The sequence below is a fragment of the Harpia harpyja genome, chromosome 8 (genome assembly GCF_026419915.1).
Source record: "Harpia harpyja isolate bHarHar1 chromosome 8, bHarHar1 primary haplotype, whole genome shotgun sequence".
Classification (NCBI taxonomy): Eukaryota; Metazoa; Chordata; class Aves; order Accipitriformes; family Accipitridae; genus Harpia; species Harpia harpyja.
The window spans coordinates 51,201,308-51,217,015 of NC_068947.1; the positions used below are offsets into that span (position 1 = coordinate 51,201,308).

At 41.6% G+C, this 15,708-nt stretch overlaps 1 long non-coding RNA gene across 1 annotated transcript; it reads left to right on the top strand.

The window, feature by feature from the left end:
* The first annotated feature begins 184 nt into the window (after positions 1-184).
* Positions 185-9,458, top strand: LOC128145284 (uncharacterized). The gene is made up of 2 exons (XR_008236411.1): positions 185-318; positions 8,605-9,458. It is a non-coding gene; the product is annotated as an uncharacterized LOC128145284 (long non-coding RNA).
* Positions 9,459-15,708: the final 6,250 nt, after the last annotated feature.

The window sequence follows — 15,708 nt, forward strand, 5'->3', positions numbered from 1 at the left end:
TCAGCAGTGTTTCGCCCCCCCGCCCCTGTGTAACCGCCGAGGTCTCCCTGGCCCCTGTTCCCCTCAGGCCGCCTGACTCTGCTCCCGGCAGTTTTTCCACTCAGAGGTCCACAGCCAGGGTCCCGCTTCTGCCTGTCTCATTCCTCTTCGCTGGTCAAACCAAAGCCAATCCCCACAGAAACCCTGAAAAGCTGCTCTCTGCCCTGAAACTGCTGCACTTTGTCCCGAATGCTGAGGCCAAAACAGCTCTTGTCATCTTTCACCCCTGATACAGCGCGTCCCCGAGTCTGGCCTCTGGTGTCCTTTCTGATGCACCAGGTAACAGAACCAAAACAAGTAACACTGAAGTTCTAAATGAGGTTTAACATGCTCCTGAAGACCTTGTACACCAACCCTGTGTGCCGGCTCTTTTGGGAATGGTGCCGGGTTTCTCCCCAGTTAATTTCTACCCAGTTCAATTCCCAGGCTGGGAAGCCACAACGTTGCTTTTTACCAATGTTCAGGGGAGGTGAACTGCGGCTCAACTGCAGGGCTGGAAACATCTGCGGCAGTGACTGTGGGAACTTGCTACTGCAGGATTTGGGGAAACAAGGAATCGGGAAAGCAGGTGTACTTGTAGGTCTGTGATCAGTGGCACTACGCATTGTACGGGTGATCATTTCCAGTAGCCAACTCAGTACTGAGCAAGGTTAGTCACTGAGGATATTACCATAAAATGTTCCTAACTAAAATCCTGAAAGTAATTTTAATAGCGAAAACCACTGTAAGTTTACGTAATTGTTTATTTATTTTCAGTTTGATGCATTGGTTAATAACAATTTTCAAATTTTAAAACTGTATGTACAGTGCTTAGTACATTGGAGCCTAATCTTCATTTAGTTCCCCAGACTCTACTGTAATACAAATTGTAAAAAATGTACTTTGCACAGTCAATAACAACTTTAACTTGAACCTAGAAATTGTACATATAATTTTTTCATCATTTGCATCAACACTATAGATATTGTTTAAAATTTGAGCTGAAAACTTCTGTGATGTGCAATGTTCATGTTTGTCTGACATTTTTATTCAGTGTTATGTTTCAGCAAAAATGTGTCAGCCATTTTTGAGAACATAACTAGGCAAAAATCACGCGAAGCTGGTTGAATTGTAGGAGACATCAGGGAAGAAGTGGAAAAATGGAGAAGTCCAGGTGATATTTTTTGAGATTTTCTGGTCCTAAGGCCAAAAAATATTAGACAAGAGCCTGTGACTGCTCTGCTAATGTGAGACTGAAGACGTGCTTTGAGTGGAGCATCAGGTGACAACCCTGATGGTGGGAGGAATGCACAGATGCCGTAGCCTCTTCTCACAACTAGAACTGTTCTCCATTGGAGACTAATTGGGGCAGGTGGAGCTGTCTTAAACTAACACGGTGAAGAGAGGGATGCTGAAGAGGCAAATGGAATATAAATTCAGCTTCAAAAATTGTAAAGAAAGTTGAGATAATGTGATAAGGAAATGTTAAGACAATTTTTCAGTTGTAAAGAATTTAAAAACAAATTCTTTTCCAGTGTGTAATTACCAAGGAGAAAGCTTTCAGCATCTACTAAATATAAATATTACAATGTCATTGTAAATCAGTAAGTCAGACATTGGTTTGAGGCAAAATGATGAAGAATAAAGCTATGTGGGATTCAGTAATAAAAGACTAAAGAATGAAGGTATAGTTAATACTACTTAAAAAGTATTAGTGTTAATTTTCAAGGTTATTAGAATTTGAGTTAATAAATGGAAGAGTAAAAGGTGATACTTTTTAGACTTTTGTCTAAGATACTTTTGTATCACAGAGCATTCAAATTAAACGTACCAGAGAAGCACACATTAAATGACTAAAGGCTGATTAGCTGACAGCTCTCCAAAAGTACTTGTTAAATTTGAATTGGGAGACTTCTAGCAGAGTCCTATGATGACCCGTGCTTTGCCCTACTCAATACTGTTACCGGTTATCTGGAAATAGATAGTGAATAATTTATGTTGAAATGTGCCCTTGACACAAATATTGACAGACTTGTAAATAATGCTATAAACATGGTGATCACTCGGACCATTCAGATAATAGGAGTGTATTAAAACAAAGCATGTTTTAAAATCAAATTGAAACCAAAGTAAAAACTTGAATTAAAATTGGGGGTTTTTTTCTTTAGCCAGAACCGAGCCTGAGTTATTACTTTGAAGTCTTTGTTGAGCCCAAACTCAAGCTGAACAGAAAGAAAAAATTCAATACAATATTTATGATAGCTCTTTAACACAAGAAGAGCCCACTACTATGACAGAAATCTAGTAGGGGCAGAAGAATAAGCACGGGGTATTCTTGGTGCAGGCAGAGGGAGAGTGGTGTGAATGTGAAAGGCGAGTGAGAAGAGGAGGAGGTTGGCTTGAGAATCCCAGAGAAGACAAGACAGCTTGCATCCTGAGAGATGGCCAAGTTAGGGGAGGAGAAAGATTCACTGCTCACATTTATTGTCCTCTAAAATCTCCCATTGCTGCCGAAAACTCTTCTGACCTTTCTCATGTATGATTCCTTTACACTTTTCCCCTACCCATATTACCCCAATGCACATTGTGAATCCATTCAAGACTGTTTAGATGTGCAGAATCTGCTACTGAGCCCAAATTAGGAAAATACCACTAATTGCTGAGCGTGAACCAGAACTCAGTCAAAATATCACTAGTGCAATTCTCTGGTTTTAATACTGCCAAATTGACTGTTGACTTACTTAGAAACAAGAGTTCTAGACCGTGTCTTTCAGATGTGTGTGTGTGTTTCTCCTGGGACACGGTGATTCTGCAAAAGATCTAGAGTTTGTGTTGGACAAGCAACTCTATTTGCTAGTGCAGTCCTGTTGCTGAAATGGTCAATTAAGTGATTTTTTAGTACTGGGGTACCAGTCAGTAAATCCTAAGTCCACTTTGGGTTTCTGTGCTTAAAAGAGGTATTGAAAAATCAAGGAAAAACTATAGACAATAGCCATAAAATAATTTAAGAGAAGACTTAGGCATATGCTCAAATAAGTGATTAGTGAAAATGCACGATTGTGCTAGGAGCAGAACAGAAAGTCTGTGATTTTTTTTCCAGGTAGAAAGACCCCTGTAGTTGGGCTACAACCCACAAAACTTCTATTTGCATGAAGCCTTGAAGAGGCAGTGCTTTACACAGGACCCAGCCTTGGTTGGTGTACAATGTGAAGGGGTCCTGGGAATTAGTTAGGGATGTGTAGAGAGTTTTTATGCACAGCCTGTTCATCTTGTTGGTTGGTTGTTGGCAGCAGATTGTGAAAAGGAAGAATGGTTAAAGAAGCTGAATAAATTTTGAAAGCCTGGCTTTATTCCTTACCACTGCCAAAAATCACATGTACTAAAATATTTTGTGTTCCTCACCTGAAAAATTAGCAGAAATCCTGTGCACTCTTAGCTAAAAGCTATTTTTTTTTGCTACTGTGCTTCTAATATACCACATGCTAAAAACATGAAACAGCCTAAAATATTAGAACCTATGTCTATTAATTTAACAAGTAAGATTTATGTTCTATGCTTAACGTATTTGTGCTTTAGCTCCCATCTTTAAAATAGGGTAAGAGTAACAGCTATTCAAGTCAGCATTGTCAAAATAATTTCACTAATACTCTTGAACCATTCACATTCTCTGATAAAAGTAACAAAGGATAATGTAGAAGGAAATTAGTAATTTTCTACTCAATTGAGGGATTATGACAGAAAGTCCTATAGTAAGAAAGTTTTAGGACACCATTTTGAATAAAAAATATTTTAAAAAATTAACACTAATCAATGAAGCAAGACCCTTGAAAAAAATAGTATGCTATCATATAGCTAGAGACAGTATCATAATATTTATGCAGAAGAGAGGGAAAGAAATTAAAATCACATCACAGAGCTGATGGTGTCATTTCTCAATTTCTGAGTGTTTGATCGTGTTTTTTAATGTAGCTTGGGGGAGGGGTAATTCTAATTACAATTTTTATTGTTTGCCTCAGTATTGCTCAGGTACTGTCTAAAATAGGATCCCTTTGTGCTATGCATTGCTCAAGCACGCACCAGGTGACAGCCCCTGCTCCAAATAGCTCATAGTCTGAACACACAAAATGGACACAGATCAAAGAGTGTATGACACATGACATGATAAATGAATTTGCAGAAATCTCCATGTAAATATTGTGACTGCCATTGTTTTTTAAGTGAAGGATATCATTAGCAAGGTACTACCTGAATGAAAGAGCAAGGAAGGGGGATTTAGGCGAACTAGAGAAGGCAGAGAAGGGACACCAGGTAGGGTGGGATCTGAAGAACAGAGTAAGAGAAGTTGGAACAGGCAACCAGAAAGCACAGGAAAGAGTCCAGTCAAACCCTTCACATTGTCATGCATAAAGAACTTCACTTGAGATGTGCAAGTTGGCATAGTTTAAAAGCACATCTTTGAAATTCTTGAGAGCCTAGAGGTTAGCAGCAAGACTGGCTGAAGAGGGTGAATCAATTACTCTTACCTGTTTCATTTTGCATTTTACACGTGCTATGGAAGAATCTTTGACCATTTTTATACATCTGTCTGTTCAGTGAAGCTGTGGCAGGGTAGTCATTTGAAAGTGCTGAAGATCTGGCAGAGAGCATGAAGTGTTTTATTATCTTTTGTATGCTGAAACTGTTGATGCTATCATAGCATTGCAGAGACCTGTATCCTGTGAAGTTCAGGGAAAAACACTGTACTGGTAGCCACTGAGAAATAAAAACACCTAGAATCTTCTGAAATCTGTAAACCTTTTCTCCCTATAATATGTTAGGGAAAAAGAAATCTTTCCGACATGTTCTTTTGTATTATCATCAGTTATGGTGACTGTGTTCTTTACATTCATTTTGAATCTGTGTTTCCTGTCATGAGCAGATTAAAAACAGAAGAGAGCGGAGTGAAAGTTTTCTATTGCAAACATCTGTGTCTGAAAAAGGATTGTATTTCCATGTCCTGGAACATCAAGGGGAAAAGCTTGCCCTCCCCAGACACACACCTTTGGTTTGCAGCAATAAGGAGTTTATAGACAAGGTTGCTTTACTACAGTAAATAGAAAACCCAATTCTGCTATTATTTCCGGTGGTTAATCCAGCTTGGGTGTCTGAGGAGACCTTCGATCATTGTTCCCAGCAGAGAGCTCTCTTATTCTATATCTCTAAAATGCTTAACATATTTTTGGGTGTAACATAAGCATTGCTTTTAGTAACTCCTCTCTTTTTTATCTGAAATTCAATTGTATATGCAAATATTGCTGTCCAGATAAGTGTTCTTAGGGACTGCCAGTAGAAATGGTGAATGGACATACTTACCCTCTGTAAGTTAAATGAAATCCACAGACAGAAAAAAATGGCTATGTCAATGGACTTCACAAAGAAAAAAATTAGTGCTGACGTGTCATCCATATCTGTCTGCTTTTAAAGAACACAAGACTGGAAAAGGAGAGAAAAGATGTTGTAAGAAGCACTGGGGGCCAGATATACAGTACTTTCTCATGCTTTCTGGTATTCTTTCAGGAAGTTAGCCCTGGAAAGAAGGAAATTTATTGCTTTAGATGCTGCCCTGAGACCTTCCTATCTCCTACATAGATGCCCTCCTTTTAAAACTTCTATATACTAATATGCATCAGTGCAAATACCACCCAGAAAATATTTCACTAGATTCATGTACTCCCTCACCCCATTGTACCCAAAGATCTGTTAAATTGTATGCAAAACTGGAACAAATCTGGGAAAGAGTTTGATAAAATCGTGATCTGGACTGGTTCTTCAGTCATAATCGTCTTGGGCACCGAGGAGGCTTTTGCTGGTATGCAGCAGCGATTCTTCCTTTTTCTGAAGTAAAAGCACGTCTTCAAGTAACAGTTCATGGACTAGAGTTTTACTTTGGGCAACATTATTAGTGAGGATGGTCTTCTGTCTCCTAATCATTTCCCCCATCTGCCAAACTTCCTTCGGGTATACCCAACTGATGGTGGTATTTCCATACCTGTGAACATATTAAAGATTCTTAAGACTGCAAATATTATTACTAGAATTAATAGAAAAATGAAGAAAACCTAAAAGTTTTCAACAAGCTTGGCAAAGTTAAGAAATTGTCTATTAGGAAAAATCTCATAAGCAAACAGATTTGGAAAATTTAGGAATAGGTAGGAATTCTCACGGTCTGAACCTCTGCTTTGTAACTCTGGTCGTTCAGTTTAGTAAGAGAACCTCACAGCTGCCTTTTTACAATGGTAATTAGCATGACATCTCTCTCACTTTCTCTAGAGGATATATTACAGTGTGAACATTTGCCTGTGACTTACGCATCTGTCCAAGGTTCTCAGAAGAGACTCTACAAAGACTAATGAAGTGATTCCCTCAACCTGCTTATTGGAATAAGGATCTTGAAGATCTGAGAGTAGGGTACAGAGAGATCTGCTTGCCTAATTCTCATTTAATTCAGGGGTCATTAGGCACCAGACACTTTTGAAAAGTCATTGATGTAAAACCTATGATTTATTTTTATAAATTGTTCCATTCCTAAAAAATATGCCCTATTTCCAATCTAAATTAGTCTAATTTCACTTTCCAATCTTAGTTTGTATAACCTCATTGCCTTTTAAGCTGCAACACGTCTTACTTTCAGAAATCTCACCTCTTATAATCAAAGTTTTTTTAATTTTTTTTTTCCTTAAAGAAATGGCATGGACTGCTTTTTTTCAAAACTGTCATAAAATAGGCTTTACACATTTTAAATTACAATTGTGGCTCCTTAATCTTTTCAGTTTTTCAAGCTTTTCTGTTCAGGGTAAGCACCAAAATGTGCCGCAATACTGTTGCTATTCTCAATATCATTTGTCTGCTTCTACTCAGCCATCTGCTAAAAAAATATAGAAGTGATGCTAAGAAAGTTTGCAGATGATGCACAGATTGATAGAACAATAAATAACATTTATATATCTGAGAATAGTGTTAGCTGCTGCACTGCGCTGAGAGCTCACATTCTTTCTATCATCTGATCTCTGTCTACCAATTTCAGTGTCAGTGGTTTCCACAGTCCCCCAACTTGTAAGAGTGACATAGTTTTTTTGTTTCCAGGTGTGTGACCTTCCCCATTTATGTGTGTTCAAACACATTGCTTGAATGTGTTCCCCTTCCTACCAAAGAACCCAGCTGTATATAACTGGCTCTTTCGTGATCCTGTTTATCATTCCACCAAGCTGTGCATCATCTGCAAACTTTACTAGCAGTGCTTTCCTATTTTCTTCTATGTACTTAATAAAAATACTAATTGCTAAAATGAGATCAGGGGCTTAACACCTGTTGAACTGGTAATGATTTAACATCCATTTAATGTACAGTTCAATATACGCTTCACTGATTGTTTTATGTTAATTTAAAAAATAAGACTGTCACGAAGTACCAAACTAAACACGTTACAAAAATGTAGATATGGCACAGCCAAGTGTATTTCTAGATACCAGAAAGATTGAAGTACATAAAATGCAGAGTTGTTATTATTACCTCTAAAAAATCACTCACGTGAGTTAATGTAATATTAAATAACACTCCCAGATAAAGATTTCCAATGTTAATTTTTTTATTTTACCATTTATATGCACATTCATCGCTATGCTCTGACCATTGTGTTCCCATCTGGGGAACGCAGAACACCAATGGTTTATGGGATACTTTGGGTTTGCAGCTGCTTTGTTTCACCAGAGCAATGAAAAGTTGCTAAAATAGACTCTAGCACCCTTTACTTTCTGCACTCCAAATCCCTGCTGATTTGTCACCTCCCACCATTAATTATTCTTCAAACACAGCCCCCTCGTTTGCGTTCCCTTAGCCTGGCATTATCCTGTGAATGTATGAAATTCCCCAGGCTTACATCATCCCGCTCCCCTTGCGTGCCAAACTGGCACTTAATTCAGGCAGAGTCACCAGCAGCCCAGAGCATCAGGTTGGTTGGGGGTGACAGAAAAACCTGCCTGCTCTGCCACTTTGCTTTTCTTATGCCACAGACTCGGAGAGCCAGGCCGACCGCCGCTGCTGAGGGAGCGAGGGGATTGCATGGGCACCAGCCCTGGCTGGGCTGGGCAGGAGAGCGGCACCGCCGAGCAGCATCGGTCCACGTCTCCAGCTCTTCTGGCCTCTTGGTGATGGCGGCAGCGACTGATCAGCTCTTCACGACTTTTCCCCGAGCCCTCTGCCTCAGCTCCTCGTCTTTCTTTCCTCCATCTCATGGCAGAAGTGACCCTGCCCCTTCTCCTCCGGGCAGCAAAATACGATTTTGCCCACACTGCTTACAAGCCTGGAGCCAGCTGTCTCCACATGTCCGCTTTCGTCTCCATCACTCCTCCAGGGAGGGTGCTCCTGGCTTCCCCTTCAGTGCAGAAAACGAGCACGCTGCCTCCCACCTCCCTCTCAGCTTGTCTATAAAGAGGAGCTGGCACAATAGGTGCTTTCCTCCCAGATGCTTAGTATGAATGGCCATACTTGCTGTTATTTTTTGTAACTAAAAGTTGTTTTGTTGTTGTTGTTGTTTTTTCCCCCATGCAGAATTGTTCCCTTTTGGACTGGCCACCATCATCCATTGTTCTCCATGAAACAGAAACTGCCATTGCCCTCGGGGGAGATGGTGGCTGCCTATACTGTGAGGCATCATAAAACACAGACCCCGTTGGGAACAATGGGGAAAAGCCTTCTCAACGTGGCCACCAGCTGAGGCCCGCCACCGCTCTCAGCCCGTCCGGAGCACGGGGGAGCGGCAGCCACGTTGAGGGGAGGCGGTGGTCCACCGAGCAGCCTCTGGGCCCTGCCTGAGGGGAAAACAAGATTACATGCAACAGGAAAACTACCCAAACAAAACCAGCTTAATTACAAGAAGGAAGTGAAGTAAAGTCTTCGTGCAAGGTTACAGTGAGTTCCACTTATGTGGGAGCTAGCAGAGCTTTTAGCCAGTTTTGTAGGGGAGGTTGAAGTCCTTTTTGCTGCTCTCTCCCGTTGATGCCTTGACTTCCCCTTAAATACTAAGAGACCCAAATCCTTATTTGACAGCTTTAACAGGAAGCAATTTTTGTCACAGAATAATAAGCGTTTCGTCTATGAAGATGTGATATTTTTCCACCCTCTGTTTTCACTGGGCAGCCTCCTACCTCATACACTCTTGAGTCGCTGGAGTCTGTGTTCTTTTTACCAAGATAGGAGACAAAAAGAGATCTAATAATGGGTGGTCCATTTTTATAAATGCCTGATTTTTAATCTCTAAGCAAATTAATATATTCAAATACATCTTTGAAATTACCAAAAAATTTGTTTTGTAATCCAACCACACATATTGTACTGTTAAGGAGAGTACACTGTGTTTTTCATACAGACTAAAGAATAATCAGTAAAGCATGCCTGAGTTTGAAGATTCTGCTCTGACTCTAGAGTCTTTAATTGCCTCTAAAACACGCATTCAGTGATAGAAAATACTTTAAAGGATGATGAAATTTAAGGGCATACATCATCAATAATTTTGCACAAGCCATACTGTAGGAATGCTGTGATTATTTTCGAAAACAAGCATTGTAATTCAAGGAAATAAATGGGCAAGATCTTAATAGGAATTCAAACCATTCAGGTAATTTAAATCGCAATTAGCATACTCACCCAAGTCAAACTGTCATCTGTTAAAATCCCACGTACATAAGGCTCCAGATCTCCATACTTTTACATTTACAATTCTATAGGATGAACAGTCATTTGCTGCCATTATTCTTCATAGCAGAAAATTTCCTCTTCAGCAGAAGTCTTAACCCTGCCACAGAGCGCCACTAAAAGCCTTTATAATTATGCCTACGGCCATTTCAGTGGCTCTGTACTTAAATCGATAAAGTCGATCTTTAAAGATGCAGTATATGTTCTCTCCTCTTCAGAGTAGGGACTGTAATTAACTTTGGAAGTAGCGATTCATCTAGAACGATGAAGCTGCATTCTCAACTGAGACACTGAGTTACTGGTATTATGCACCTAATAATGGGACTTTGGGAGCTGAGAGGCAGCTTTTTGGTTTCGAATCGTCCATACATCCCACTCAGGGTGCTAGGTGTGCTCGCTGCCTTCCACGCTGGCTAAAAGAGGGAACACCCTGTGTTTAGTAATAACAAACAATGGAGGCTACTGCCCAAAGTAAACATTGAATGCAGGGTCAGAGGATCGATTTGAGTGAATGAAACAGTGGAAAGCGAGAGGGAAACAGGCAGGGAGCAAACCCAAAAATCATGGTACGAGAAATGAAGTGAATACACAATGGCCTTGAAAGCAAGCCAAAGGAAGGAGCTTTTTGAGCAGAGCCCTGACTGCAAGCAGATCTGGGATCATGAGCAAAGCAACGGATTCTTGTTCAATCTTACTATATTTCAAGAAGCGGGACTTTGTTTGTAGTAAAAAAGGATTACTTCAAAGAAATACCTGGCTCTTGTAATCAATTTCTCATTCTAATGGAAACAGCCTGCTATGTCGTGCGTACGGGCTAACTGCTCAGGCCATGATGGAGTTAGACAATGCAACCAGAGAGAGCAAACGATGAGGAAAAACAGGGAAGGAGGACAGAGGGAGATTTTAGAAAAAGACATGGCAAAATGGAAGAAAAATGAAAACTTGCAGGAAATTAATCTAAGGCACAGAGAGAAAAAAGAATGTAGTCAGGACATATTCTGCAGCGTGGTACTCAGTCAGCTGGGAGATGCTAGTGGCTCTGGGGAAGAATAATCCTTAAAGTGTACCCATGTTTGAATTTCTGATAGAAAAGAAGACCCTGTCCCTCCTGTCCCATTGCCATTTCAGAAAAGCAGCCCTCTCAGGCAACCAGGCACCGCGATGGAGGGTTAAAACACACGAAGCTGCTGCCCATTTGGAACACACTCCGTCTCCTTTCACATCTGCAGAGCATTTAGCTGCTTGCATCTGGTTGTGTTTGCGCAAATATAATTCCATATTCACTAATAATTCCCGAGGCTAAAGGCCCCTCTCCTGTAACCTTGTTAATATTCTCACAAGGCCTGGTGTGAACGCCTCACAGCATTTGGATTAGAATTCAGTCTGGTGGGTTTTTTTTCCCCCCTGTCTCTTACTCTTTCTCTCTCTCGTACTTTTCTGGCCTCCAGTTTCCTGGCCACCCACATGACGAGACACTCTCCCTCCCGCTCTCTCCCCATTCTCAGTTTCAAGGAATTTCCTTTTGTCAAAGGCAAAGTGTGATTGACATATTTTCCCCCTCTTAAGTGCAGTCTTCTTAAAACTTGATTTAACTATGTCCTTATGGGGCTCGTATAATCATTACCTAGGTGAGAAAGAGACCCCCTGCTCCCTCTCTACCATCCGATCTTGGGCTTCAAGGGCCAGACTGCTGGCTACTTAGCGCTTTTTACATGTTTTTTATTCACTTTTTAAAGATGTTTTTATTAATTTGGTGGTGATGAGGAGTTCCAGATTGACGGCATTGGAAACTGAAGTCATTTGTTTGTCCACAAAACAGGTACCACTGAAACAGCAGAACTGCCAGGCCCCTATCAACATGCCGTGGGGTCCCCTTTCAAAGCACCTCACCCAGGCCAGAAAAATCACCTTCTCCTCCGGCCTTACTGGGGAGAAGGCAATTCAAATTTCTAATCAGTCCTCAACCCTGATGCTAAGACTGATAAAAAAATGAGCTGGAGCTCACCCTGACCATAGTGTCACAGGATTCAGGGACGTAAGCATTTTGCTCGTTCACTTCTCATCACTCCTTTCTTTAGCACAAGAAACGATGGTTTCCTGACTTTCTCCAGCCTATTTTCCAGGTGACCTGCTTGGCATGGACCCTGGCCAACTGCCCACCCCAGGCAGAAACCAAGGTGTGCCATGGTGGTGCGGACAAGGGGCTGAAGGAGAGCGGCCGTGGGGCTTGGGAAGGTGGATGGGCTGCTGGCAGGAGAAGGAGAGGAAGGCGAGTCCCCAAGCTGATAGCTTGGAGTCTTTAATGATCCCCTGGTTAATTTGTATTGGGCACCCTGCTGTACTGCTCTGGTTTTATCCGTGTCATGTATATTGGGACAGGAAGGTAAAACTCTGCATTATGATGGCTGTGGGAATTCAGTTGAAGAGGTTGCTCAGACTGCGCCGAACATTTTCAATACAACATAGGAAGGATTATTAACAAGTTTTTGACTAAATATTTGCAAGATCTTAGCACACCTTTTAATCAATATGAGCGCAAAACAGAGTTTTGTTTTCTGTTTAACAGAAATATTCCTGGAAACTGATTATTATAGGCAATGTATAAGGAAACGTTTATGATTAAGTATGCTGAAAATTTATGCCACATCATTATAATGCCTTGTTTTCAGTTGTGTATGAACTTTGCTACATTTGAAATAAACTAGCTGAAATTTCCCATGTCAGGGATTAATCTCTGTACCTTACATCCTTCTTCTCCCCTTTCTTTGAAAAAGGGAGGAAAAATAATTAATTGAATTTTCAGGAAAAAATCAGGGAGACTTTATTCTCATGTATATGCTAAAAAAAAACCTGAAAGGGATACCAGTAAGAATTAATAATCCCTACCTAATCTGGATGAAAGGCTTGTCTTTTGATCAGCAGTTGGGGCGGAGGATCCCTCTGATGTCAGGAATGTATACTTGCCTATTTCCGTGAAAATTTTCCCACATTTACTCAAGTTATGAGCCTCAGAAAGTCCCGCTTCGCACAAAGACATTAGAAATGCATGTTCTCTGAGGGATATCTGCCCGTTCTCAAGCCCAGGTGTGGACGGCAACCTTCTCTCCCACCGGAGCAGTGGGGTACGTGGTGTGGTTGTGTGTCTCAGGGCACAGGAGATGAACGGTGTTGCTGCCTCTGCTGTGGTTTCAGTGTTTGTCTGACAGAGCATGGGAGAGAAGGAACCTTTCTGACAAGACTGCAGAAGGTAGGGAGCTGGGACCGAAGTACTGGGAACGAAGACATTGGGACAAACAGCTGCTGGCCTCAATATCCTGATGTTTTGAGAAAGGGTGGGGTGCTTACAGGTAGGACTGGAAACATGATGGGGGAGAGGCATGGACCTCAGATGCTTGTCTCCAGAAAGAGAACAGGAATTTCCGCACATTGGAAATTAAAAAATTAAATATAACAGAAAAAAAAAACCCAACTAGAAAATTAATGATTCAGGCTTCAGAGCAGAGTTTGGATGATGTGCAGTAAATAAGACATGAACCACCTATTGAACAATGAGTATAAAAGAAGACCTAAAATATACAGGATCTTCAACAGAGATCCAGTGGAAAATTGTTATGTGGTTATATAATTAAAGACAGTAAGGTAGCCCATAGGTAGGGCTGAAATAAGGTCAGGCTTATTGCTGATGATCCTTAACATCCGAATGTTTGACTTTTTGCCATGTTAACAGTTTCTTAACTTAATGCTATTTATACAGTACATAGACCTGGTATAGCATATAGGCCAGGACCTACACTGCTGTAAAGTGAGTTAGATTCTGTATCTCATGAATGCCTTAAATTAATTAACAACTAGTTACCTTAGCTCTGGCTCCAAGCCACAAGGATTCAAAAGAATGCATCCTTTGCAAAGCCAGCTTCTGTGTATTCTGTAATGAGATGGGACCAAACAGTAATGATATTAAAAAAATCCTTTCATTCTTGTCTTCCTTTCTTCACACAAACATGTGCAGCTGTGGCCCATATCTGCTGAAAATAGTCATCACCACAATATGGCAATGAATATTTTCAACCATTCTTTTAAGAAAGCTTTTATCTTTTCTTGGCCTCACAATGTCTCCAGGCAATCTATCTCCGGGCCTTTGTTTAGTGAAGTATTGTTTCAAGAAGCATAGCCCAGGACTTTTTTTCCAGTATGTGCCCGGGAAGGAGTTAACTTGTAGATGGCTTCAGCAGCTTATCAGATCACAGTCCTCAGCCTTGCTGCTGCCATGTGCCAGGACTGCCTCCCTTGCCGCGAAGAGCCTATTCCCTGGCTTTGTGTGCATTTGGCTTGCAAGCTGGCCAGAAACCGATGTCAGGTACCTGACTACAGATATCGGTAAAACACCGTATTTACGCATTATGGGAAAGTCCCAAATTCCATTGCTGCAGAATAAATGAGTTAATGAAGCTGTGACTGAAATGCTTCGAGAAGGTGTTGCGAGAACTGTTGTTTCCAGCTCTGAGGCAGCTCTACATCACTGCAGTGTTTTACCCCTAGCTCAGGTTCTCACAGTTATTTCCATAACTGCAGTTGTCAGAAGCTTTTAAAAATAGAAGCTATGACTTCTATAGTGTGATTTATAGTAAGTAAGTTCTGTATGGGCCGCAGAGCTGTGGGAAGCAGGGGCTCCGACTGCACAGCAGAACAGACTGTGCCCCCCGGACCAGCTCACGCCACTCATGATCGCTGTTCTGCCCTTTCCTCCGAGAGCTTTCTGTTGAACGCCTTTTGCCACGCACTCTTGTGCACGTCACCTGCGAGACCAGTTCTCCACCCTTGTGTCCTGTTGGGCCACTCTTCTGTCGGACGTTTGGTGAAGCATGTCTCGCCTTCATACTAGCTCAGCCTCAGGACACTGGTGTGATGTTCGGATGGTTTCTCAGGCTTGCAGGACTGCCTTGTAAACAACAGTGCTCTAGGTGAAAACACAGAAAGCAAATTCTGCAAACTGTGAAGCAGCCTTGGCTTTTGGAATGACCCCAATTAGTGGGGGGGTGAAAGTGACCTGAAACCTGCTAGAATATTTGTATACTCTGTTTTTTCTGAAGAAAATCCCCTCTGTTCTCTGTTGTCAAAAATTGGCAGTAATAATCTTTCTTTTTAAATTCAAAGAAGCAAACAAATAATCCTGCACCTTCCCTGCCAGATTGAAATATCTTTAAATCTTTTTCTCTTTTAACTGAGTGTTTGGAGGGAGTGGGGGGAAGAAGGAGGAAAAGCAGCTTGAGTAAGTTGCTGATGGAGCATCTCAGTGTATCAGGTGTTTTCCAGGCATTGTGTAAACCAGCCCCTGCCTTAATGTGCTTACAGTCTCAAAGAAAAGGGCACAGAAAATCTGGAACTGAAAATTGGGAATGGGATGAGGCTAGTAGCAAGCAGCATCATGGTCCTGGATAATAGGGCTGGAGGGATCTATTACCACCCGGGTCCAATTTGGAGAAGGTGGAACACAATCCAGACAGCGTTTGAATCACTCCCTTGTCATCAAGTACCCGTGAAGCCCACGGGCAAATTGAGAAACAGGGACATTTCTGTCCCTTCATTCCCCCCCCCCCCCCAAGCAAATAGCAAGCATGAGGAATGCCGGGCCTTTTGTTATTAAATCAGTAGATCCACAACTGTACTGTGAACATTGACTGATAGCAAAGACAAATGGCTCTATTAAAGATGTGGAATAAGATAGTGAGAGAATCCCAGATCAAAACACTTTCCCCTAGGAACAGGGCAAACTGGGATATGGCAACTGGTGTTTCTGTTCAGACAGAAGTGATCAGGAGCTCCCTTCCGCATCCGATATTGAGCTGCCTGCAGATGCGTAAGGTGCTGCTGCGGGCTGAGGGGTGGGACAGAGAGCCGCCTTTAGGCTTTCCAGAGACAGCTCCTGTTCCCGGGGACGCTTTGGACAGTGAGTGGCATTGT